General features: G+C 39.2%; 1 protein-coding gene across 1 annotated transcript in view; it reads right to left on the reverse strand.

Annotated features, from left to right (window-relative positions):
• SUGCT (succinyl-CoA:glutarate-CoA transferase) overlaps positions 1-27431 on the reverse strand; it is a 732650-nt gene that overhangs the window by 34414 nt on the left and 670805 nt on the right. The gene's annotated exons all lie outside the window — the stretch shown is intronic.

A 27431-nucleotide genomic window follows, 5' to 3' on the forward strand; every position in this document is an offset into this window, starting at 1 on the left:
CATTACTTCTACAAGTAACATTGTTCTTTGTTAACAAAACTGTTGTTTTTATACCATTAAAAAAAATTAATTATAATCCTCTACCATTCTTTGGATGTTCATAGTAGGATCAGGTGGAGTTACGGCAGCAGGGTCACGAATATTGGTTGTGCTGAGTCATCTGCATCATTAATGGGTGCCTTAGGAAAGCTATGTTTTGCAAAGTACACAACAGTATATAGAACATCTAAGTAACATTGGCACACAGCACTAGCTGAAAGAAAAACTGGTGCAAGATGGAATGTCTTTTGGGTCCTCCCACCCACCCTTATAATGGATTTTAAAAAGGACATGCACAATGCACACTTTACCGCAGCAAGCACTTCAGCGACAAGGATTGCCACTTTTGTGGCTGAAGTGATTGGTTTGTTTGGGCCCCCACCAAACAAGCTAACAATGGACTTAAGACACCTAAACAAACAGTGCTGTTAATGAACTATACAGTGTCAATATGTTGTTGTAATCATCCTCAGTCTCATCCTTACCCTCATTAGTGTGTACATCATCCTCACACAATATTAATTCATCCCCGCTGGAATCCACCATTACAGAAGTCTCTGTACTTTGATGCAATTGACGGGAAATGCCTTCCTCATGGAATTTGTAGTTCAGTTTAATGAACATCATCTTTTCACAGTTTTAGGAAATAGCCTCCTACACCGATCACTGACAATGCTCACGGCTGTGCTGAAAACTCTTTCTGAGTACACACTGGAGGGTGGGCAGCTTAGATGTTGCAAAGCGAGTTTGTACATGTCTCCAAATTGCCTTTTGCCTTTTTTCTCCTCGCAGTATGTAAAAGGACTGTCTGACATGTCTATTTCAATGCTGTCATTAAAATAATCCTCAACCATCTTTTGGATGTTAATAGTAGGATCAGGTGGAGATACGCCAAAGGGGTCACGGTTTTTGGTCAATTCTTTTAGACCAGACCAGATGTCAAAATGTTGTGTTGAGTCATCTGCAGCATCCCTGCATCTCTTGGGAAAGCTAATTTTTTTCCTAGCAGCAGTTGCCTGAGAAACTGAAGGAGGAGATGCCATCATGCCACGTCAACTTGCTCAACAGGAGCTCCTTGCATCTCTTGAGATGTAGGTCAGTTGAAAGCAAAGAGAAGACATAGCTCTGAAACCTAGGATCAAGCACTGTCACTAAAATGTAGTCATCCGATTTCAAGATTTTGATAACTCTTGGATCCTGGCAAATCGAATAAAGTACTTGATCTACAAGTTTGACAATACTTAGTCTAATTGCTTTGCTTCATATCCTCTTTCAGGTTCTCAAGCTAATTTTCCAAAAAGTCTAATTAAGGTAATCACTTAGCTCAAGATAGCAGTGTCTGAACTAACTTCACAGGTGACTACTTCAACTGATTTCAGCACCTTGCACAACACGGAAAGTATTCTCCACTGTGCTGGACTAAAATACATTCCCCCTCCTTTCCCAATGTCATGGCTTGTGGAGTAAGCGTAATCCCTTCCGTGTCTCTCTTTGAAATGGCGCCGGTTCTCCGCAAAGGGCTGTACTTATAGAACCCAAAATTTGCGAGATCCGATGACGCAACAATGATGCTTTGCCTCGTTTTCAGTTCCGAGGGCACGTGAAAGTACCAAACCGGCTCGTCTCGGTACTCGGATCTGCAATGTTTGGGTGGGCTCGGTTTGCGGAAAATTGAGTTATGTGGTGTATGTGGTGTATGTAAATGTATCATTATTATTACAGATTTATAAAGTGTTAACAGTGCTGAAGAGAAAAAGTAGCACATAGAGTTAAATCAGGTGAAAAAAAATTTACATTCATACAACATAGAGACACAATATGAATGACATACAATCTAAACATAAAATCTGAACGTGACATGCAGTGAGTGGACATTGTAAATCTGTCTTCATATGTAGTTTAGGAAAGGGATAACAGATCAGGTGAGAATTGTTTTATTCCATGGGTTTCAGGTTATATACTTGCTTAATTAGATGAATCTCTGTTTGATGGCATAAGGAAGAGAGTTCCATAAATTAGGTACAACATGAGAGTCCTGGAGACTTGCATGAAGCAGGGAGGAAACCAGGGCTAAGAAGTAATGCAAGGAGTGGATGTTACATTTGGGGGTGAGGGAGACAAAACATTACTGACTGTTTTGTTGGTTAAAACTAGGCTTCTGATTTGCATCCAGGCAGTAAGTATAAGGACTGGCAAAATCCTTAAGCAAGCTTAGGTTGACGGAGAAATTGCAATTTTATCTACAGTGATTGCAATGCTATCTAGAGAGACAGAGTAGCAGGAGGAAAAATGTTATATTTTATCCATGTGACGGTTTAGCAATAAGAGGATATGAAAGAGTAGACAAATGCAAGAATTATAGAGATAAATGATCAAAAGCTGAGAGATAGATTTGAGTATTATTAGCATTTAGATTTTACTGAAATCCACACGCATGAGTAAACTGGCCAAGACCATATGTACACATGGAGAACAGGAGGGACCAAGGAGAGATCCTTGTGGTATACCAAAAAATGAGGAAGAGGTGAGATGGTACAACCAGCAAGAGAGACACCTATGATCCAGAGACATATGAGAAGATCTAAGATAATGCAGTAGGTTCCCGAAGTGAAACCATACCAAAAACTGTGGACAGATGCATTAAAAATGATAACAGTTTTTTACTGTCTGCAAGTTGTAGTTTATATAGCACACACATAGATATACACTTTTTGATTTTTGAAAGTGCCAATGTCTGCTAACTGTGTGACTACTGACAGTCTCACAGGGGACAGCAAAGTGAAAGGATCCTGCCTTTTACCACTTCCAGATCACCTCCTTGTTAATTAATTACAACTTTTGTATTTTTCGAGACTCACTTATATCTATAATGGGAATCAGAACTGTATTTTTCATGTCTAACATCTGTACGTTATATATGCTGCATTACACATTACTGCAACTTGCCTTTGGTTAGCTAGGAACATCATGCTTCTCCCATCAGAAGGAGCACTATTTTGTACTCCAGCAGTTGCTTCTCATCATCATCATCATCAGCAGCTATTTATATAGCGCCGCTATAAGGGCCCTGTAAGGGCTAAGAGTGACCCTGCTCAAGAGGACAGAAAGAGTCAGGGACTGGAGAAGAGAAGAACTGCCACAGCAGCCAATGAGGATGATGGAAGAGAGAACGGGGGACAGTTGGTGATACATGGGGACAGGTAAGGCGTCTCTTTCTGGCACTCAGTAGGGCACCAGGCCCTGGCACTATAAGGACATTAAGAATTTTACACTGGAGGGCACAAGGCCCATAGCAGTTAGTAGGGCACAAGGCCATTAGCAGTTAGTAGGGCACATGGCCCTTGGCACCAGTTAGGGCACAAGGCCCTTGGCACCAGTTAGTAGGGTACAAGGCTCTTAGCAGTTAGCAGGGCACAAGGCCCTTGGCACCAGTTAGTAGGGTACAAGGCTCTTAGCAGTTAGTAGGGCACAAGGCCCTTGGCACCAGTTAGTAGGGCACTACAAGAGAGCAGCAGGCCCTGGCTCAACAGGGAGAGAAAAAATCAGAGAAGCCATGCCTCAGGGCATTAGTCCCTAGGCAGTCAGGGTCGCGTAGTGGTATACAGCCCCAGTCAGGCATTAGGCCTATGGCACTAAGTACCAGGCCCCAGTAGCCTGAAGCAGTAGGAGACAGGCCATATGCTTGAGGCAGAAGGAAACAGGCGGAGGCCTGAGGAACTGAGGTAGGATCAGGATTAGTCTGTGGACCTAGTTATTCCCAGTATTGGGTGGTGGCAAGAGAGAGGTACTCTGATGATTAAAAATCAGGACTGGTCTGCCTCCCAGGAGAAGAAAAGGTGAACATTTGTGTGGTGGTTGCTCTATTGTTGTAGGTGGGGTTAGTCGGACTCCGGGGTTTCTCTAATTATCTCCCTTTCACTGAAGTTCAGTTCCTAGTCTTAGCACACTAAAGTTTTCAATCTACACAGAGAGTAGCCGACAGGGCCAATCAGTGGGCAATGTAGCACAACCCTTTGATTGAGTTCCTGTAGTCTAGGCTGTGGGTTCCAAATTGGGGGTACACGGATTTGAGCTCCAGCAACTCAGGCTGGTGGCTCCACATCTGTGCCATATATTCTGTAAAGTGTGGGTCAACTCATTCTTAGTTCCGGCAGTGGCCACTGACAGTTTCAGACGAGCTCTTCCCACGTTGTGGATGCGGTGTTCCAGACTGGTTTCTAGAGTTAACACTTTCTAGACGGTGGACAAATTGCTCCCCAGTAAGTCTCGGGTTACAGTTGGGGTGGTTCAATGTTAGTAACAAAAAATACATTGGTAGTCCATCCCAGAAATTCCCTACAGGGACCAGGAGTCAGACCCCCCATTAAAGGTAGGCTCCTGGTATATCCTTTTTCGTCTAGGTACTTTGTATTTGTTGTCTTGGAACTATGTGGGGTGATCAGGGTAGTACACAACGCCTAGTACTAGCGAGTTGTAATTTGTGTAGTAACAGGTCACATAGACTCTAGCTAGGACAAGGGACTGCATGCTGTGTTATAGCTAGTATAGGTGTGGGTGGTACACGCCAGCCTGAAGGTAAAGTTGTAAGAGGGCTGTTTTCTTACTGCCCTGTTCTAGTAGGCGTGGACAAGTATCAGGAGAAGACAGTGAGTTCTGGTGAGTATCACCCTCCTGAGTTGGTCGTCTTCTTGGCAAGGACCCTCAACAGTGCGGTGGTGAGTAGGATACTTCAGTGGAGTCTGTGGTTGTTCCGGATATCTGTTGTCCTGTGCCCAGGCCAGATTAATGGGAATGGCAAGCGGGATATAGGGAAGTCTCTATACTCTAACTGCCACCTCGTACTCTTCTCTCCTTTTACTTGTCTCCTTGCTTGCCCATAACTGTGTTACTCCCCTCCCTAGGTTGTCTGACTGAGAAGTTGGACACCAAAGTTCTCTGGGAAAAAGCACCTGGTGTGTGTCATAGTTATTCCTCAGGATCGTGTAAGTATCTGTGGGTAGAGAGAAGGGAGTTGCGGTTTGTGTGGCCCTGTTCCCTAGGCACCTCTTACATATGCACACCCCCGTCTTCTATATTCCTGCATTGGCTAATTGCCTTTCACTCCCCCTTATCCTCCAACCTATTCAAACCCCCTGTTTTGGTAATATGGTGTCATATCTTCATGTCCAGATAGTCTGCTGCTACTGCTGCTGCTGTTGCTGCTGCTGGATCATTTGGCTCCTGTTTTTCTGAGCATTCTTATGAATCCTGGTATCCAGTTTCCTGTGCTTCCTTGTGAATTCCGGTATCCAGTATGCTGTGTTTTTCAGCTAATCCTTGTATCCAGTGTCCTGTGCTTCTCAGCTTATCCTGGTATCCAGTCTCTGGTGCTACCCAGCTAATCCGGGATGCAGCATGCTGTGCTTCTCAATTTATCCTGGTAACCAGCTTCTCAGATAATTCTGGTACCTGTATCATCTGTCCAGTTCTCCTCTTCATATCCTGGTTATACGTGACTGGAACTTCTCTGCTTTCCTGTTATCTCCTTTGCCTGTGAACACCCATCACATCTGTCTCTCTTACCTTGCTGGAGAACCACGACCTGCGTGGTACTAGCAGCGAAGACCAAACCTCCCTGCGGGGTCGCCTGTGAAGACCTTGCCACGTTAGACTCTGCAACTCTATGGTGAGTAGAGCTAAATTGGTTAGACTTTTACCATTACTGTGTAAAACTGTGACAAACTTTTTGGAATCCATTTCAGAAGAGCAGAGATATTATTTTCAACCTGCAGAAAATGTCAGTACAGAGTTGAGAGGCCACCAATCTACAGTGTTTAAGTTGACAGAAGGTCGGCAAGTGGATAAAAAAAAAATTATACTCAACACAAACAATGATATATATGTTTGCACTTAAGTCAGCAATAGACTTTTGCTCATACACAAGTAAACCACCAGGCATTGATTTTCACAGTGTAATATTACTCTTTCTTAGAGATTTTACATTTTAAAACTGTTCCACAAAATACTTGCCCTTTTTAGAACTTGGCTGTGAAATTTTCCACATTTCGTTGGTGAAATTTGGCCTCAACTGTTCCATTCCTGCCCAACCGTAACACACAGCAAAATGAATTGACCATCATCGATCCAGCTCTATTCATAGACTTTATATAAAGTCCACAAAATGCAAATTTACAAATACAATGAAGAATGGCATTGTGCAACATTGCAAAGCAAAAACAAAATTCGAAGAGTATATCAATGGATCTTTGCATGTCTGCAAAATGTTCAACAGTAAAACTGGATTTGCATGAAAATTCACTATACCTGAGTAAAGTAGAGATGAGTAAATCTCTAATCATTTCCGGAAAGCTGTTAATGAAATTAATAGGTATAACAGTAATGGTTATATGAAGTGTCAGGATGAGGGCCTCCAAATAAAATATTAAATTGATAAGTAGAAATGACCATGATTTTCCTTAGCTAAAATTTTGTTTCTTTTTTAAAACATTTGGTCAATTAGCCCAGTGGGAGGTAATTAGGTTGAGCAGACCCCTTGTGAGGAAATCAACTTAAGATATGCAGATCACAGACATCCATTGTCTTTGATCATGTATTTCACAATTAGATGAGACTTCCTTTCAATAGATATTGCAAAAACAAAATAGCCACTAGGTGTAAATTAGGGAAAGCCATGTGCCTAGGTGAGATCCTTGTAGACAAAGGCAACACATGAAGGCTATCTATGCAGGTATATAGAATAAGAACTTCAAAGAAAATGCCTTCATATTTCATATTTTGGGAAATCCGTGTGCTACTCCATGCTATGGGGCAGAAACAACACCAGGGTTGTGAATTATAGTTACCAGCAGTACCAGGGAACAGCTGTAGTCACACGTCTTTGGGAAAGGTATGTCATGTGGTTATAATTTCATCATGTTTGTTGATGGTATTTAAATGTGCGTGAGATTATGACCAGTTTATTGACGGGTAAGTTATGTCTCTGGGATATATCTGAGAAAAGTTAAGACAGGTCAAAATGTTAGGAATAGTTTTGAACAATTCTTAGGTGACAGCCAGGGGACATTTTCACCCCCCACATTAGCATCCACACTGCCTCTGTGAATGCCGACTCATCTGAATTTGTTTAAAAACCTGTGTCGTGAAAAGACAAATTGTTAGCCCTTGGGAATCAATCTAATTGAAGGACTGTTCATCTCTTCTGCCTGCCCCAGGCATACAGATTATTACACATAAGTTATGCTCTATACTTTCTTCTCATGTGTTTTTATAACTGTTCTGAATTTTATGTATGTCATGTCAATTGTTTATTAATTGTTTTTCTTTTATAACCTGTAAGAATTTTACTTTTTGCAAATTAAATCTAACATTTAATTAGTGCTGTTCTTATTGCTCAACAAACAAACAAATTCACTGTTTGTTTAGAAGAGGCAAATTGCTGGACCATGCTAACCCTTTAATTGCTGAGCTGTAAATTGTGAATACATTTGTATACCAAGTCTATTGGGCATGTATATTTGTGTCATAGAGCCTTTAGGGGTTAAGTGTTAACCCTTTTGATTGCTTGTGTGTGCCTTGCTAACCTGTGGGTAACAAGGACTGCTCATTGTGTGCCAGTTGGGAGTTCTATTGACCTTATCCAATAGGTGGTGGCAAAACTGAAGTGGATGTGGTTGTGTGAGTGCTATTTGTGGCCGATTCATCAAATCTGTAACCTGTGCGATAGGTGAGAGGAAGATTGCGTGCTAGAATCCTTACCTCATACAGTAAACTGGTAAACATAGTTAGGAGAGGTTTCCTGACAAAATAGAGGTGATATATTGTTTGATTGTGTAAATATATGGGTATATATTAAATCAGGGAATGGCAAGAGGTGGCTACTCATGACATTGAGGCACACAAGAATGTGCTTTGGCCTTATGGAGCATATTATAAACCCTAAAATACTAGATGAAAAGATTTATAATGCTAAATAATATACATCTAGTGAAGGAAAGACAATAAGGGGCTATTTAATTGTCGGCGGGATTGCCGAAAAACCCGCGGTCCGCGCACGATTACCGATATTACGGTAATCGTGCGCGGAAAAACCGTTAATATGGTAATTTACTTGCTGGATTTCAGCTCGCAGCTCTGCGAGCTGAAATCCAGCGAGAGATTACCGTATTAACGGTAGTCCCGCCGACAATTGAATATGCCCCTAAGATTTATTTGCTAACATTGTACAAATTTAAAGTAAAACCTGTGGTCAAAGTGGAAATTTAAAAGTGGTGTTATAGAAAATGTAATGGGAATGTAAGGTAATGGAATTTGATAGTTTTATCATCAAAGCAGTAGGAAAAATGGCGGTATGAATACCAACGTATACCAACCCACTTCGAACACTGAGTAAAACCATTTTAACCAATCAGCAATTAGCTTGAATCTGTATGGTGCAGGTTAAACAATGAAAGCTAGTGTTTAAATGCTATGTAATTGCATTGTCCCAATTTACAAAGCCCCAGAATGGGTGGAGTAAGTGATGCGTCAAATAATAAATATGGGTGTGACCCAATCCAACCTGACCATGCTCTAGCTATCTACACTCTACACATTCATTTTAGCCATTCCAGTGATTCATATCCCGCACCCTTTTGTCTGCATTTAAAACTGGGCTGTCTTGTATAAACCTTTTGGTGGTATCACGTCAATAAGCATTCACAGGGGGGTTTATTATTTTCCCTACAGTTTCAAATGAGTTATTTATGCTGCTATATACATAACTTGTCTATCTTTGAAACAACATTCATACTTAGTAGAAAAAATATTGTGTCAGTTATTATATATATGGCTTTACTTCATGGTGTTTTCCTAACATTGGCTGTGACAACTGCTCGTTCAATTTAATTTTCAAACTAGCCAGAGTTATGCTTTATTCAAAACTATTGCCACTTGTGCTCACAGTACTACAAAAAGAATCTGAAAACAAATATTTACATTAATAACGGTGAAATAAAATGTTCTTGTAGAGTTTGTCTGGGGGTAAGAAGTACAAACAGTTCTCTTTACCTTATTGTATAGGTCAAACAATCATCTGTTTTTTATCTTTTCATTCATTTGCAACACAGCATGCAGTGTTTGAATCTAGTAACACGCTGGGAACAGGACCCAGGGCTCTGATAAAAATGAAGTAAAATTGAGTTTAGAGTGAAAAAACAAGCTATTGTTTGGTGCTTCACTTTATAAATATGTTTCATTTCAATGTTTTTACTTCGCCCTCTATGGTAGAAACGGAAACCAAAGAAAAAAAAGTGATGCATTTAATTAGCAAATTAGTCACTAGTAGGGCATATATTCCTGTAAGAAAATACAGATCTATAACTACATTTTTACAATGAAAACCTCTGGGATGCTGTAAAAATGAAATGACCCGGAAACGTACAGCACCTGCTGCATGAAGCAGTTTTGGGGAACAGGTGTAACAATAAAAGAGCTGACCTTCTCTAACTTGATGACTTATTGATATGTGAAAAAAGTCCAAACTTTAGGTCTTGACATTGGCAGCACTTTCTTTTTAAAGGATCATTAATCCTAAAATACCAGTTGATCCAATATGAAGAAGCATCATGCATGATTTCTGTCCTGACCTACTGGGTCACCTTGTATCTGTCCCGCATTGTATTGGGTCTCGCACTTTCATTGTGGCTGTGGGAGGCCGCCCATGAAGTCACAGTGAGACATGGCTTTTGTCAATAAGGTCAGTCTGGCAGAGAAACACAATGAATGAGCTTCACTCTAGTTTGCTGCCAGACTGCCCCTGGATTACTTTGGATCTTAGGCCCATGAGAAAGCCTAAGGAAAACAAGGAATGTGCTGCTACATGGGTGAGGTGAAAGAAAGTATTGCTACAGGGGGGAGAGGGGATTTGTGTTAATATAGATATGATGGGGGATGTGTTACTATAGAGATGATGCGGGAATATGTTACTTGGGAGGGGGATAGAAATGTGCTACTATAGGTGAAATATGTCACTATAGTGGGGAGGAGTAATGTGTTACCACAGCGGTGGGAGGGGTATATCTGTTATTACAGAGGAGGGGGAAGGGGAATGTGTTACTATAGAAGGGAAGGAAACAATGGGGTATATTTACTAAACTGTGGGTTTAAAAAAGTGGAGATGTTGCCTATAGCAACCAATCAGATTCTAGTGTCATTTTGTAGAATGTACTAAATAAATGATAACTAGAATCTGATTGGTTGCTATAGGCCACATCTCCACTTTTTCAAACTCGCAGTTTATGAAATTTATCCCCATGTGTTACAAGGGAAGGTCATGGCTTTCTCCCATTACGTGGGATGGCCATGTACCTTTTGGTGGTGCACCACCACTTTGTGTCAATTCACACACTTCTGTCCCAATGTTGACAGGTATGGCATAACTGCAAAGGGAGTAATCCTTTTCTGTAGCAATGTTTAAGCATACTAGTAGGTTATACTAGTAGGTTAATTGGATTTCAGGGAGCTGCGAGCTGAAATCCAGCGAGAGATTACCGTATTAACGGTAATAGTTTTTCCGCGCTCGAACTCGCAGACAATTGAATGCCCCCCTTAGAGTGTTTATATTTTTATATTAGGAGTGAATTTAAATAAGTTGTTTATTAAACAAATTTTCTAATGCTGTATATGGGGGTTTAACTAGACCCAGGTGCCGTAATCATTATGTAAGCAAGCAGAAGTTATTCCTCCATGAGAGGTGGCAGACCGACAGCTGTTGGCATACAAATAGTGGATGGTTAGAGTATAAATATACTGATTCTTATTTGCATTGCTACATGAGCAATGAAATTGCTCTGGCGATTAAATACATCAGGAAGTTTTTACCCGACTGCTGTTAATGATTGGAGAACAAGGGAAGTGCTGAGCTGCTGTTTTGAGGTATCTCTACCATTACTGAAGAATGGGACTTACGGTATCATCATCAGCTATTTATATAGCGCCACTAATTCCGCAGCGCTGTACAGAGAACTCACTCACATTAGTTCCTGACCAATTGGAGCTTACAGTCAAAATTCCCTAACAAAAACACATACCGACCGAGAGAGACTAAGGTCAATTTTAATAGCAGCCAATTAACCTACTAGTATGTTTTTGGAGTGTGGGAGGAAATCGGAGCACCTGGAGGGAACCCACACAAACACAGGGAGAACATACAAACTCTACACAGATAAGGCCTTAGTCAGGAATCGAACTCATGACCCCAGTGCTGTGAGGCAGAAATCCTAACCACTAAGCCACCGTGCTGCCCACATATTCTATCGTTTAGTGGCTACTAACTTCAGGAATATCGATTGGATCCATTATACATACTACGGTAGGCTGATGCCAGACCTAGAAAGACTTCCAGTTGACACGAGAAAGAAAGAAAGAAAGAAAGAAAGAAAGAAAGAAAGAAAGAAAGAAAGAATTTGCTAAAATTGTTTGCGTACTGGAATGATTGAGGATTCACTTTAATTAGTTACTGTTTTGCAAGACAGGATCCATCATCTTCCATATTATCATTAAGCAGTTAGTTTCTAGAAATGAGGTCTGAGACATAACTTGCATATTTTTAAGAAATTCTGTTTGGTTCTTCACACACTTGTTGTTATATAATCTAACCAATTAACGTTTCATATGTTAGCCATAAAAGAATTGATTGGTTTATGAGTGATCTTAAGTGCAGATAAGTAATTGCGATCATTAATCTACTCACTTTGTGGGATATTTGTGAATATTTTAATTGAATGTGTCTTTTAAATAAATATTGTTTTATTTTTATAACGTTCCACTGACTTTTCACTCATTTATACCAGGTGCATCACTACTCAGCACTGTATATTTCCTTACTCACTGTTAACATTTTAGCAGATTCACATACCTCCTTTTCTGCTGAGGGAAGTGCTTTACTAACAGTAGATAAGGAAGCCATTACCCAGCACCTTTGGGAGATGTTTTTGCGATTATAAGTATTTAGAGGTCTGTTCATCAAAGGTTGAAAAGTCCTATTGCCAGCGGAAAGCGATAGAACTTATCTTGTCTTCATCCTATATATTAAGTTGAACACTAATATTGAAAACTCCAAAAGTAACCGTGCTGCCTCTAGCCCTGGTCCCCTCTGTCATCAGAGTCCTGCAGTACCAGGGAGTTTAATAACAGTTCAAAAGTCACAGAATGCTGTACACACAAAACTGCAATCTAGGGCTCCAAAATTAAATTATACTCACAGAGAATAGGAACTCCAATGTTCCATTTCTTCTTAGAGCAGGAAGTGCAGAGCATATGACAGCAAGAGGATGCGGGTGGCCAGCCTGTCAAGGTGAGGGGAGTGGCAGGAAAGGTTTCATAGGTAATAAAAGGAGATATGTCCCCACCAAGAAATTTTGGGGGCCACTTCAAAATGTTGCTATAGGGTGTACAAATTTCTAGTTACGTTCCTTAGTGGCTCTATCATAAGACATTCACAACTCTCATTCCAATGCAAATGACTTTTACTATCAACAATATGTGCATTTAAAAAAGTACAAATTCAGGAGACTTTAAAATTAATTTTAGAAGTGGGAGCAACACTAAAAAATAATATGTTGTACTTTGTTTATTGTTGACATTTTTCAGACAGCAAAACTATACTTGCAAATCATCTTAGTAATACTGGAGAGTAAACCGTAACACACCCTAGACAAAGAATGAGCAAGAATGGTATGAACCAATCCAAGGATAATTTTCTTGTGCTCTTTCTGGAACAGTGATCTATGTTTCCATACGACAATCAAATAGTTTGAGAACTGAAATTAAAATCACATTGTTCAATGAAAAAACAAAGTTCATTTGCATTCAACAGATGCCAGCATCCTTTATACAAGTGTCTGCGCTACCATCTAATCATTTTACCTTGTGCTTTGTCTTTTCCAATTGTCATATAAATGTGTTTACTATTTTAATGATTCCAAAGTGCTGACCTTTTACAACAGGTGCTTGATTTTAAAGTCTTTTTTCCTTCTTACTGGTTGACTAGGACATTCAGCAGCACTTTCCACCCACTCCTCCACTGTAACTGATCATTTGCCATTTGCAGTTGAATTTCCTTTTTTTGTTTCTGTTACTTTATTTTTCCCATTATAGTGTTGCTATAGCTAGGTTAAGGAAATAAAAGTGTTAAGGACATATTGCACACATCACACACACACACACACACATGGGATGATTCAGAAACCAGGTTTTATGTTGATCTTTCTCTCAATCCAATAAAATGTTCTAAATGCAAAATAAATTGTTCCAGATTCAGTAGGTAGAGAAAAATTCCATAGCTGTTATGGAGGATTAGCCTGTTGTTATCAATTGACATTTATATGCCTTTTTATCTGTATTGTCAAAATGTTAAATGCTGTTGAATGAGCTGTAAGCACAGGGGACAGAAATTGTTTCTTTTTATACCATTAGCTTTCCAATGGAAATTAATGAAATGAAAGGACGGATTCTATAGCGTTTCATTGTTCTCCCATTGTAGTAAATCACCACAGTTTAAAGAACATAACCAGTTCTATCTCTTTCATTGAACAGTTTTGTGATGCTACCATACCAACATGTTTCCATATTCATATGCTATAGTGGAATGTTAGGTGCAGGTATGCACACAGAAGTGTAACGCTTGTAGGCCCCCCCCCCCAGTGACATCAGGCGAGGTCACTGGGAGGACAGCTGGAGGACGAGGTGCGGGCCTTGCAAGATTAAGGGTGGGGCTTAGCCACGCGACGCAAAAGCACCAGCACTATCTATGGGAGACTCATGTGGGAACCAGAGTCTGTTTAAGCAGTCTCAAATGTAAGAAAGCCCCATAGTAAGAGTGGGATCTCCCCCAACAGGGGTTAAACACAGGGTCGTCCCCTAATCATGTTATTAGAGGAGGACCTGTGTAGAGCCCCCTTGTAAAGAGTCCCCATACTGTGAGGGGGTCACTGCAGAAGCAACATGGCTAGCAGGCGGACACTGTCCTTGGCTATTGGGATGTGTTTAAGAGGTGTGCCTGAGTAGATAGTGTATTTATATTTTTTATTTTTTTAGGGAGAGACCACATGCTTTTTCTCCTTTTAAAATCTGTATCTTTTATTTTTTTATTACAACTATTTTACACTGTGTTTAGGGATTGTTGATAAATATATTATTGCCGATCTATGTGAGTTTCTTCAAAATATTTGGAACTAATACTAGAACTTACTTGAACAGATATTTGTACTAATGTAAAATAGCAGATGGATTACAATGTACTTACATTTACTAGCAAACAGACACAGACAAATATGAATAAAAATGAGCAACTATGCACAATATATACTTTCTGAAAAGCAGGAAAAAAAGTCTAATTTTAAGTCAACTCCCTTTCCTAGATTACACCGATCCTCTGAATGATTTCTAAGCCATCTGTGTTCTTCCTGATTTAATATGCAGACGGCTGTATAACACACTAAATATTTCCTCATAACCTGACATAAAATTTGTGTCTTACAGGTGTACAATATGGAAGGAATTCTTGATAAAAAAAAATAAATCTATCATAAAATAAAATTCATTGTGTGGCTTTTCTGGAATTTACGTCTTATTGTCTCCTGACTCCCTAACATTTTAGAGACTGCATCAAATAAAGCTGTCCAGAAAATGACTTCATCCTGTACTTATGTACCTGTTAAACATTTTACTCATTTCATAATTAATATCAAGGCCAGATGTTCCATTAAAAAGCAATAATATAGAGGTGTAATTCCATTCACTTTGCCCATTTTTATACTACAATGAAAAAAGATGCTTATTTTTTTTTATCCTAAAATGTTTAAATGTAAAAATCTCAGGGATGTCATTATTATTTTACAAATGTGACTGCATTGATTCAGTTACTTGGTTGTATTAGTCATCAAAGTAATAGGGACAAAAGATGCAAACAAGTTTTTTTGAGTGAAAATCTCCTACTCAGAGAAAACAATGTCGAAGTCAGCAAATTGGATAAAGTCATTTCAATTAATATTGAGCAAAATTGGTTGTCTTTGTTTGAAAAGATGCATAGAGCCCGCTACGCCATGGAAGGGCATACCCAGCCGCAACACGTGGCAACAACAGTTTTTACACTTTTACACACATTCGCACAAACGCACACATTTGTAAATAGTACACATTAATTGTAGTTGCAACACATAGTTATTTATGTCGAAATATAGTAGTATTCACGTTTAATATTATAAGTTATTTGCATGTTAGTAAAACATATAGTTCAGGTTAAAAGAAATGTGTATGTCTGGTATCATTTTAATCCCCTATTCATTAGCAGTTGCCTGGTTCCTTCGCCGAAGAGATCGCACATTGCATACTCTAGTTAGCGATGTTAAGGAATACATGTTTAAGGTAATACTGACTATAAAATGCTAATAGACTAGATTATTGGCAGAAAAGTCGGAGCACATCCCCTGGAGAGATGACCCCCACCTTTGGATATTTTGGTTTGAACCAGCCTATGATCTCCAACATCCTGGACCTTCCTGAAACCTGGACTAATAGAAGCAAGCCACATAATCTGCATTGTTTTACTGTATTTCTGACTGCATATAAGCAGGAGCTCTTCATCTAGTAAGCAGTCTTCTTTGACCACAGCCTTCAGACCTGAATGACTGTTCACTGGTTCCAGGGCGCCTGCGATAAGTAACGGCTGTACTTATTATTATTTTGCTTGAATTATTCTGCTACTTTTTGAGAATAAATATTTGTGCGTTTGAAACACAAATCGAGATTCGACAATCGTTATTGGATAGCGACAAAACGTGCATAACTACAAATTTTGAAGAAATGGGTTTACTCTACTCTAATAGGCAATAACTGAAATCTCTGTCTCTAGTTGAAATGATTTATACATTTTAAGCTGTTTGTCTATTCAGTTACTTGCAGTCTAAGTCCTATGGTAGTGAAGAAGAGCACTTTTTGTTATTAACTTAGTCCCAAGACCTTTAATATGTTCGAACTGGTTAAAAAAAAGTTCCTGTCTAGAAGATAAAATAGATAGAATATAAGATATACATAATAAGGGGAATACGGTTGAAAGAAATGCGCATTTCACTATTTTTTCCGTAAACATCTGTCAGTGGAGGTGTCGGGCATGAGTCAGGGTGGAGCTATAGCATGCATGCATAATAATGAGGTTAGTCCTTACATGTGGTCTGTGCACTCTTCCCTCACTGTTAACTGAAGTTTGTGTCGACAATCATGAAATATTGAGTAGGAATAAGAACAGACACATAGGTATAATGATTAAGAGAAAAAGGCTTTACTTAGCTTTATAGGTACATGCATTACAAACTAGTGCAGGAAAGTCAATGTTGATTAAGCAGTTGAGATATTTCTTCACACAGTTTCTCGGAAATAACATGCGATCGGCCTGTTGCTGTTGTGAGTTCCAAAACAGAAATTTTCCTAAGAACATTTTTGAATGGCACCCAAACTCGGTCGGTAGCCAGTCCTGAGTTCTCCACTTCTGTTCTTAATTTCCATGGGTTGCATCCTTCTGAGTTCCCAGTAGTTGGTTTCAGCTCTGTGTGGCTGGATACAAGTGCAGAGGTTGAGCTCTCTATGAACGGTTCCATATTCTTACAGCTACAGATACAGATTCCAATTCCGTATTCCGGCACAAAGCCCAGCCCTAAGGCCCCTTCCTTTCAGCTAGTGTTACTCCGGATTCTGGCAGATTATGGTTATGAACAGAGGTTTAATCAAGGCCCCTGTCACGGGCACTAGGAGCTTTACCCAGAATTCACCAGGTGGAATTTCACTTTACCAGAGGCGCGGAGTCTAACACAGTGGCTGGTCTTCTCCAGGAACTCCAGCAAGGGAGTATGGTTTTAGCGGCTGCCACTGTGCAGGTCGCGGCCCTCTGGGAAGTGTAGTGAATATACGGAACTGTACAATTGAGTAGGAAAGGGAATGTCAATGATATAAATGCAGAGTCTCTGAACAATGGAAACAATGGTAACACTGTAGACTGATGAGCAGTAATAAAAGGAGGAGAAAGTTCCAAGGTGCATTAGCACACAGATAACATACAGCAGACCAACATATGACTACTGGATAAAGTCTATGGAAGGACCAATCAATAATGCAGCAGAAGAGTCAGCGACTCGCAGCTATACTTCAGAGGCACTATATGCTTTAGTTCTAATAACAGGTACCATGCGACATAGTAGGGTAAGCTGCTCCTGACATATGTTCCCGTTGGTAGATGTAAAGATTTGTGCAGATGCTGGTATAATACTAGATAGCGTGAAGTGGTCTGCGGCTAGCAAGTTGTACCACTGATATGGATAGACGACTTGTCTCGGTGCAGGTATGCTACCAGGTAGCGTAGAGTGGTCTGCGAGTAGCAAGTTGTACCACTGATATGGAGAGATGACTTGTCCCGGTGCAGGTATGTTACCAGGTAGCGTAGAGTGGTCTGCGAGTAGCAAGTTGTACCACTGATATGGAGAGAAGACTTGTCCAGGTGCAGGTATATAACAAGGTAGCGTGGAGTGGTCTGCGGCTGGAAAGTTGTACCACGATATGGAGAGAAGGCTTGTCCAGGTGCAGGTATGTTCCACAGCAAACAGAGAGCATGAGTAACAAACGGAAACACCTCAGAGTCACAAGGGAATGAGAACCAAAGAACAGGCAATGGTAATAGAGTAACAGGTGCCTTAAGTAGTGAGAGGTGATTGATTGACTAATGAGACTATGAGCAAGGTTTTAACAGTTCGTGGTTTCTGCACATGCCCAATCCTTGGTCAAGATGGTGGACGGCTGCGGTGCCGAACAGGCACCGGCAAGAGAGAGAGAGATCCATGTCCCAAACCAGAGGCACTAACCATCTGGTGAGTGACAGCCCCTACTTTCAGCTCTACTCCTGCTTCAGTTAGACTCAAGGGTCTCAAAATGGATCAACAAAAACAGATGACAGTGACAATTACATGGCATACTAAAGTGACCATTTTGTAAAAAATACTATACAGATGTACGGTAGCCATTTTAGAATAGATATTTTTTCAAATTCTGTTCTGTAGTATATATGGCAGCCAGATATAAGGAATACAGTGCAAAGATGCATTCTATACAAAACACAAATAAAAAATGACTGTGCGGGGTCCATAAAGAATAAGAATAATTTAGCAATATTCAAAGGAATTGACAAGTAAAAAAGGAAAGCATTCAATTAAAAAAATGAGTGAAAACAAATAATTACAAAATACTGCCCAATGATCGTTTGAGTATTCCAAATGAATTCACCTGAAGAAAGTTAGGAATATTGAAACGATCATTGATCATTTTTCCTAAAATGTTGCCTCATATGCTCCCTCCAACTCCACCTCCTGGCTCGACATAGAATTGGCCTTCATCTCCTTACCTGATCTCACTCTCTTATGAGGCTTGCCCCTTATACACCACCCTCCTCCAAACTGCTTCCCACCATTAAATTTGATGCTAAGCTTTGGGGCTCACACTCCTTCAAACTGAAACTCACCTCTGACCTCTATTTGGCACAAATCCTGTGTTCCCTCCTGGATTTTCAGCTACAAGACACTGGCTCTCACTAGTGAAGCTTCAACACCGATCTCCATCCCAGACAATCAGCCCCTTTGAATTTTTTCAAATTAGTAATTTCCTATGATCCCTGTCGCCTTCCTATGAGACGTCACCCCTTTTGAAGATCTCTGTCAGCATAGCCCCATGACCAGGGGCATGATCTCCCAACTCTGCAGTATCATTATCTTCCTCGCTACTGCCCTTCCCTCTCCAAGATCCCATGAAGAGAACTGGGAAAGAGACTTTGCCCCCCCCCCCCTTTACCCCCTGGACGACAAGGCTTAGGTGAACATGAGACTGGGAATAGTCAAGAGTTCAATGTCAACCAGAATCAAATAAACCTCCTACAAAATTTACTATTGTTGGTACTATACTCCTACTCGACTTCATAGGGGCTCTATGCTCCATATTTGGTGGACTTGTCTGATTATCTCCTCCTTCTGGGATGTGGTCCATGCTTTCTTAAACACTCTCTTTGAGGCTCCCATTGTGAAGGACCCTGGGTATTCCTACTGTGTTAACCCCCACAAGACCTTGACAAATCTTCTAAGATACTGTCCGCGCACTTACTGATGGCCACTAAGTCCCTTATAGCTCTCAACTGGGGAAACACTGCCGCCCCGTCTCTCTCTCTGACCTCAAGAAGCAGATTTGGCATGTTGTCACCATGAAGGAGATAACCTATTACCTGCACGACAGGGGCAATGTCTTTAACCGAGTCTGGGCCCCTTGACTGCTCGCGGAATGTACATTCCCCTTCCAAGCCTTTGTTCTCCCATGCGACACATGTGCGCCAACCGGTCTCTCTCCCCACAGACTCTCCTTCTCACTTCTCTGACCTATCTACATACTGTTCCCTCTCCGAATACTCATGTCACTCTACTATGTGGTCAAAGTGGTCTGACCACAAAGGTCAAAAGTACTCTGGTCCTTCTAGAGGCTATGAAAAATATTATAGTAAATTATATTTTCCATGATATATGCTTGTAATTAGAATGGTAACATACCTTGCACAACTTTGACTTTCACAGACAGGGTTATCAAGCTTTTAAAAACTTAATAGACATGCTCAAGTTACAGAGAATAAACCAATATTGTTCCATGCCCCAGTAAGATATTTTAACATGGATAATAATAGTTTATTGCATTGGCCATTTTTTTATCTGTAATAATAAGAAAGACAGCTCATATTTCAAACTACAACAAAATCCCCTAGAGTCAGTGCGCTGTTTTCCAAACACAAATTCTAAGGTGCATAGAGCTGCCTAGCTGTATTGTTTTGTTTTTTTGCCCAAAAGTTTTGCTCAAAAATAAATTTTAAATGTTAAATTTGCCGTTATCGTGGATATTAACAAAAAATAATTTTAAATTTATGTAAAATTAGTTAAAAAAATCTAGTCCATACTGATGCAAATAGAGGGTGATGTGGTGATCCAGGAGACAATCCTAAAGGCGATAGAGAGATAGAACAGGTGTATCCCACGGATGAGACTATGAGATGTCCAGCCAGCAGGTAAGATGTAACGGTTGCTTAGGATGATCAGCCGGAGGCAGATTTACCACAGATGTGGCAATAACATGTCTGGCAACAGATGAGGTATAACGGAGGCTATGGTGATCAGCCAGAAGTAGCTTTACCACGGAGGTGGCTATAACGTGTCTGGCCAACAGATGAGGTATAGTGAAGGCTATGGTGATCAGTCAGAGATAGATTTGCCACGGATGTGGATGAGAAGTATCCAGCTAACAGGTAAGGTAAAGCAGGTGATATGATGGACTGCGGGGAGCAGGTTATCACGGACGTGGCTGAAGAGTATCCAGGCCACAGGTGAGATATAGCAGCCACTATGGAGCTCAGTAGGAGGCAGGTTTACCACAGACGTGGCTAAGGAGTATCCGACCAAAAGGTGAGAGACAGCGCCACCACGGAGCTCAGCGAGAGGCAGGTTTACCACGGACGTGGTTGAAGAGTATCAAGGCCAACAGGTGAGAGACAGTGGCACCATGGAGCTCAATGAGAGGCAGGTTTACCACGGATGTCACAGGGAAGTGAGAATCAAGAACAGACAATTAGAGAGAGGTCAAAGGTGCTTTAAATAGGGAAAGGCTAATGGATAGCCAATACCAAGTAAGGAAAGGTTATAGAAGTCCCACTTGGTCTGCACATGCGCAAAAGCACTGGCTTTTCTGTTTAATTACACTTTTGTAAATCATATGACTTTATTATACTTTGGATTACGTTTGCTACTCTTAAAAGCTAGGCTATCAGATGACATTGGTCTGGGAGTCCTGGCGCAACCAGAAAGAACCCTGATCTTTTTTGGGGATAATACTTGCAATGTTATTTTCCATGGGATTTGTTTATACTGTGATACCTTGTTTTTTCTTTATACATTTTGATTTTAAGGACAAGGTTATAATCACTTCACAATTGGTAAAAAATCTTATCAATAAAAAGGTATAAAAAAAAAAATCAATATTAGAAATACTGACTATGGAACACACTTTTTTTTTTAAATGCTCGCTTTGCAGATAGGTCTGTCCTGCATTTCTGATGATTCTTTTAGGTTTGAGATGTGGAGTGTTACTTCACGAAAAACTTTGAACAGGAGAAACTATAAATTGGGGTCTTCCTGAAGAAGATACAGCGTAACAAGCTGACTTCATGTCAGTGGTTAGCATTTCTGCCTCACAGCACTGGGGTCATGAGTTCGATTCCCGATCATGGTCTTATCTGTGTGGAGTTTGTATGTTCTCCCTGTGTTTGCGTGGGTTTCCTCCGGATGCTCCGGTTTCCTCCCACACTCCAAAAACATACTGGTAAGTTAATTGGCGGCTATTAAATTGACCCTAGTGTGTGTGTGTGTGTGTGTGTGTGTGTGTGTGTGTGTGTGTGTCTGTCTGTGTGTGTGTCAGGGAATTTAGACTGTAAGCCCCAATGGGGCAGGGACTGAGGTGAGCGACTTCTCTGTACAGCGCTGTGGAATTAGTGGTGCTATATAAATAAATGGTGATGATGATGATGATGAACTTACTATAATTAAATGTTCAGTCTACCTTGTTTGACATTAGAGGCAACAATCCCATGAAAAAAATAGACATTCTTAACATAAATCACTGTGGCATGCTATAAGAATCAGCTAGTTAATGTTTCCTTAGTTTGTTACGTCATGCTGCTATAACTGATTTATATTTATTCACAATTTCTACAGTGTCATGTGACTACCATGGCAACCACAGTCAAATGACACATGATCCAGAGAGATTTCGAAATAGAGATAATGATCCATTTGAAATGTATAAACTGGGCCTATAAAAAAAGAAAATTAAAGTGTGTAGAATCTGTTGGTAAAATGTAAAAACATGGTAAAATGTATTTTTGTTTCAGCCTGATGTAGTCTAGTTTGCATTTCTGGTGCCTGTACATATCATAAACTAGAGGCTTTTAGGTATTTTCTTTTCACAAGGGTGCTGTCTACTATCTGATCAAGGCAAGAAGACATTCTGCAGAAACAGAAAAGATAATGTCTTGGTTTGGTGAAGGAACTCCTGAAATGCAGGTATAGCGTTTAGTTCTAATACTTAATTGTAGTTGTCAAACATAAGTGTTCCAAGAAAGGGATATACAGGGTTGACTGTTTTTAAACTATGGAATAAACATGTTTTAAAACATCTTCCACCCATGAGGGTCCTAATTCCTCTAGTAATTTGCTCTAGCTCACCTCGAGTGTGGTATATTCTAATGACTCCTGTAAAGAAGTAATGGTCTTCACTGCAGGATACCGACAGATCATAACAGCCATTAGCCAGCTGCTCACAAGAGACAGAATAAAGTGATAGAATCAGGATAAAAAACATAGACACAGGAAAAGGGTCAGAGCATTAAGCAAATAATCAGAGTAAGAAACAGGCTAAGGTCAATAATAGGTAGTCAGAACAAGCTACTTTTTAAAGCAGGTGACATCGTTCATCCGTAAACGCTTCAAGTAATTATAAGCAGTGACAATGTTGGTGGCAACTCAAGCAATGGGACATAAAATAACACATAGGGGTATATTTACTAAACTGCGGGTTTGAATCAGTGGAGATATTGCCTATAGCAACCAATTAGATTCTAGCTGTCATTTTGTAGAATGTATTAAATAAATGATAACTAGAATATGATTGGTTGCTATAGGCAAGATCTCCACTTTTTCAAACGCACAGTTTAGTAAATATACCCAATAGAATCATGTGAAACATATATAACCTCTGGTTGATCTGGAAATACTTTGCACATAATGAGTGAAAAGATCTTAGCTAGTCTGTATATGGTTGAAAGTTATTAACAACTGTAATTAAAGCATTTTTCATTCACCTATCCAACATAGTAATGAATACAGCATCTTTTGTACAATGATGAGAGATTGCTCAATCTTTTCAGTAAGCAATGCAAATTTGTACTGACTAAATAATGCAATACAAAATACACAGTTCTTAAAATATATTTCATGTTTTGTTTTGTTTTTTATCATGAAATGCATGTATGAAACGTGCATTCGTTAAAGGTAGTCTAAGGACATTTAATTAAAATACAAATTCTCAACTAACCAAGCAGAATTTTTTTGTTACTGTGTTTCATCTGTTTTTGCAATAGGTTCACTAAATGTTAATCAAAATATAGAATATCTTGAAATTCAGCCCCAAAAGAGAAGTGCTACAAACAGCAGGTAAAATATGGTGTATAGCTAAAAACACTTGCAGTGCTTACAAATTCCACTCTTAATAAGTTAATGCCGGCTATTAGACTAACTGTAGAGCCAAGAGTTGGAAGCGTCCGCTTTACTCATCAGATATGATTGTGAACGACAGGAAAAGCCTTCTACAAACACTACTTCACATATGACTTCCCTGGAATGGAAATTAAAAGCAAAAATATTCTCTTAAAAAGGCACATCAAATGGAAATTTCCAAATCAATAAAAATACTACAAAACTACAGATCCTGTAAAAATATCTTTTTGCATATCCCTTCTCCTAGAAGAGTTTTTTTGGCTAGCTATCCTCGATTTTTGCTCTTACTCTTCTTTTCTCTAAAAACAATATGTTCATTGGAGATTATTCTTGGATCTTGAAAATCTCAGAGATGATGTGGTAAAGTGACTTGAAGTCTTCTCAGCACTCATGCAATATAAAATAATTTAAACGAAATAGACCTTAAACAACACCCTGGTATAAAAATATGAGTTTTAAAATGTTACAAACAGTATATGTCAATATTCAGCTAAACTAATACTATAGGGGCAACACCCAAAAAATATGTAGTAAAAAATGAGGGGTCAATGGTAGCCTATTTAACTGTTTATGTAATTTCCCATTTTATTGTCTTTCGTGATATACCGTGAGGTTCTATTCCTGCACATTTGCTTTCATTATACCTTTAAAAGTCCAAAATTAAATATTAATCATAGTTAATTCTGAGGGCATAATGATCTACTACCAGCTTCCAAATACTACCATAGTAATTGTGTGACCTTTAGAGCATTCCATTAAAATATACTGGGTCAATATCTTAACAAGCAAGACAAACCCCAAACTCACTTGTCCCTCCTCTATCGCTGGAACAGATAGATACTGCCATCAGAACACAGTAGTTTTCTAATTAAAATTTTCCAATGTATAGTATAGATCCTAGCATTACCCTACAAACAGTTTACTGATAGAATACCAAATAAGCTCCCAACCAATCATGGAAAACTCTCTACAACACTAACCATTTCCTACTTATCCCAGACGATCACTGCAATTGGAAATGTGTGCAGCACAGTGGCTAAGTGGTTAGCACTTCTGCCTCACAGCGCTGGGGTCATGAGTTCAATTCCCGACCATGGCCTTGTCTGTGTGCAGTTTGTATGTTCTCCCTGTGTTTGCGTGGGTTTCCTCCGGGTGCTCCGGTTTCCTCGCACTCTCCAAAAACATACTGGTAGGTTAATTGGCTTCTATCAAAACTGACCCTAGTCTGTCTGTGTGTTTGTTAGGGAATTTAGACTGTAAGCGCCAATGGGGCAGGGACTGATGTGAACGAGTTCTCTGTACAGCGCTGCGGAATAAGTGGCGCTATATAAATAAATAATGATGAAATGATGATGATGTGTACAACAACTGTGGTGATCATTTTTAAATTGTACTTATTTTTAGTTATTTTTAGTTATAAACAACAGATGACTATTTTTCACTGGTATACACTAGATTATATTTGCACTTGCAAATCTGTTGGGTGTCTCCAAATATAAAATCGCACCACCAGCATTTTGTGATCAATATGTTGACTCACATTTTAAAATTAATAAATAATTAGTTTCTACTACAATTTAAACAGCATGTTACACCACTGAGAAGAGCACCAAATAAAGTTTATTTTGTACCAAGTTAACAAGTACCAGAATTGTAAACAAATTAAAAACAGGTCTTTGTAGATGTGATTTGCAGACTTAAAAACAGCAATTATTGTGCTTTGTCTAGCTGCAGTCTTGTATCATTAGGCATAATCTACTTCCATGTTTTCGGAAGGCATGAGAAAATGAAGCCAAATGGCAAAATTACCACAAACTTTCAATTGATGCTACACAAAAATTCAAATCAAGTTATGTTTACAATGTGTGTTTTATGTAGGAGACTGCCTGTAACTAAAAGTGAAAACAGATTGACAACAGGAATGCAAAACAACGGAAAACAAATGGCTGCCCCAAGGTTACAATCTGACTCTTTTGCCTACTCCACCTCCTTTATTTATCTTTTACATTATATTGCTTTAATTTCAGCTATTATAATTGTAAACAACAGCAGTTTATAGTAGACACAATTGTTGCTGATATTAAAGTTAAAGAATGTTTGATCAGTGGTTTATCCTCCAGGTTTTTAATTTACCTTTTCTGCATTGAACAACATGTTTTATTTAAAACACTTGGAAACTCATTGTAATCATGTCTTACTACCTAGACTTTTTTAAGTTATATTTGCTTTTAGGATATCTATTGTGATATTTGTTTAGCTTTCATCCATAGTGTTTAACAGCAACCAAATAACTCTTTTGAGCATTGTGAGGACCTGGAGCTAAAACAAACAGCAATTTACCCATCTAGGGCCGATCAGCACAGAGCTAGTTTTCTTTTTCTAAAAAGTTATTAAAGCCAGGTTAGCATCTTTTGAAGCAATCAGCCAAATGCTATAAAAAGCAGAGGTAAATTAAGTAAACACATATCTGTTTTCAAGTATATCTAATTGAATCACACACATTCACCACCAGTAGATGCCTTTGATCCTTATTGTGACCTAAAATATCCCTCCACAACTATTACTTCTCACATACATGAAGGAATTGAATAAGCAGCAATATGAAATAAAGACTTCTCTCTATTCACTTTGCAAATTGCACCAAGCAGTTATATTATATACAAGTGCTATGTGTGTTTGCCAATTATGTGAAAGTATATAATAATAATAATATGCATATATGAACTATATGAACCATGCAGTAGTTGTTTGGCATTGATCCATTGTAGTAGCATAGTAGCAACAAGGGTACCAACGATAACAACCCAAACATGACCCAGATGCTCCGTGGGCCCCTCTGCAGTCCAAACAGTTACACAGGCTCAGGGTTTCCTGGTTCCTTCCCACACTTTGTGATTGCAGAAGCACTGTTTAGCAATTATAAGAGGTTTTCTAAATTGGGAGCACTTCATAATGACATGACTAAACAGCACTACCACTGTGTGTTATCAGAACTTGTATTTGTCCAATATCTATTAAACAGGCCGTATTAGTACTATCGCATGTCCGCTGGGACCCGGTTTAGACTTTGCACTACTACCCGGGAGTCTTTAGCTACGTCCCTACATTGGACAACTATAGAATGAAGCAGTATGAGCACATCAGGCAATTTTATAATGCTCCTTTAGTGGGTTATCCTATATTTATCAGAAATAACTTGACTAATATCACCACATTTTCTAAATCATACAAAATAAAATTGAAAACAAATAGTGAAGGTCTCACACTCTGGTCAGCATGTAAAATACAAATAATTTACACAACACACACACACATACACACACACACACACACACACACACATAAACATATATAAAGTAAAATAAAGAAAATGGGTTTGCTGCTCAAACTGATCTTATTTCAAACATACACAATTGATGCAACTCAAACACAAACTGAAATAAACCTAGGAAATATTCAAGCACTATCTATCTCACATAGACCTTAAAATAAGAAATTAAATAAGATACTTATATTACTATGATGACTTGATGGTATCCACAATTTGCAATCATGTGACCCATAAAAGGAATGAAAAAAAAAACCATACAAATAATAGTGCAACACAGTGATATAGAACAATGAAAAAAAATATTAAACACTAAAGTCATAAGTGATCTTCAATAAACAAGAGTGTTCATCCAAAGTGTGGGTCCCACTTTGTGAGACTTACAAAACGTGAATTCGCAAAATGATACACCATCTTCCAACGTGGAATCTCCCCTACACGAATTAGGCTTACTGAATGTAATCTTGATGTTTTCATATATCTCCAGTCTTTAGATCCTCAATAGGAAACAATATTATAGATGGATTTTCCTCATGAGGTGACCACATAAAAAATGAAATAACAAAATCTAATGCAGATACGTTATTGTAGAAAAATAACATTTTTATTACACACCAGACAATATATAAAAAAAACAAATGAGGGGTACTGGTACTCCTACCAGAAACAAGAACAATGGTTAGCATATCACA

The sequence above is a fragment of the Mixophyes fleayi genome, chromosome 5 (genome assembly GCF_038048845.1).
Source record: "Mixophyes fleayi isolate aMixFle1 chromosome 5, aMixFle1.hap1, whole genome shotgun sequence".
Classification (NCBI taxonomy): domain Eukaryota; kingdom Metazoa; phylum Chordata; class Amphibia; order Anura; family Limnodynastidae; genus Mixophyes; species Mixophyes fleayi.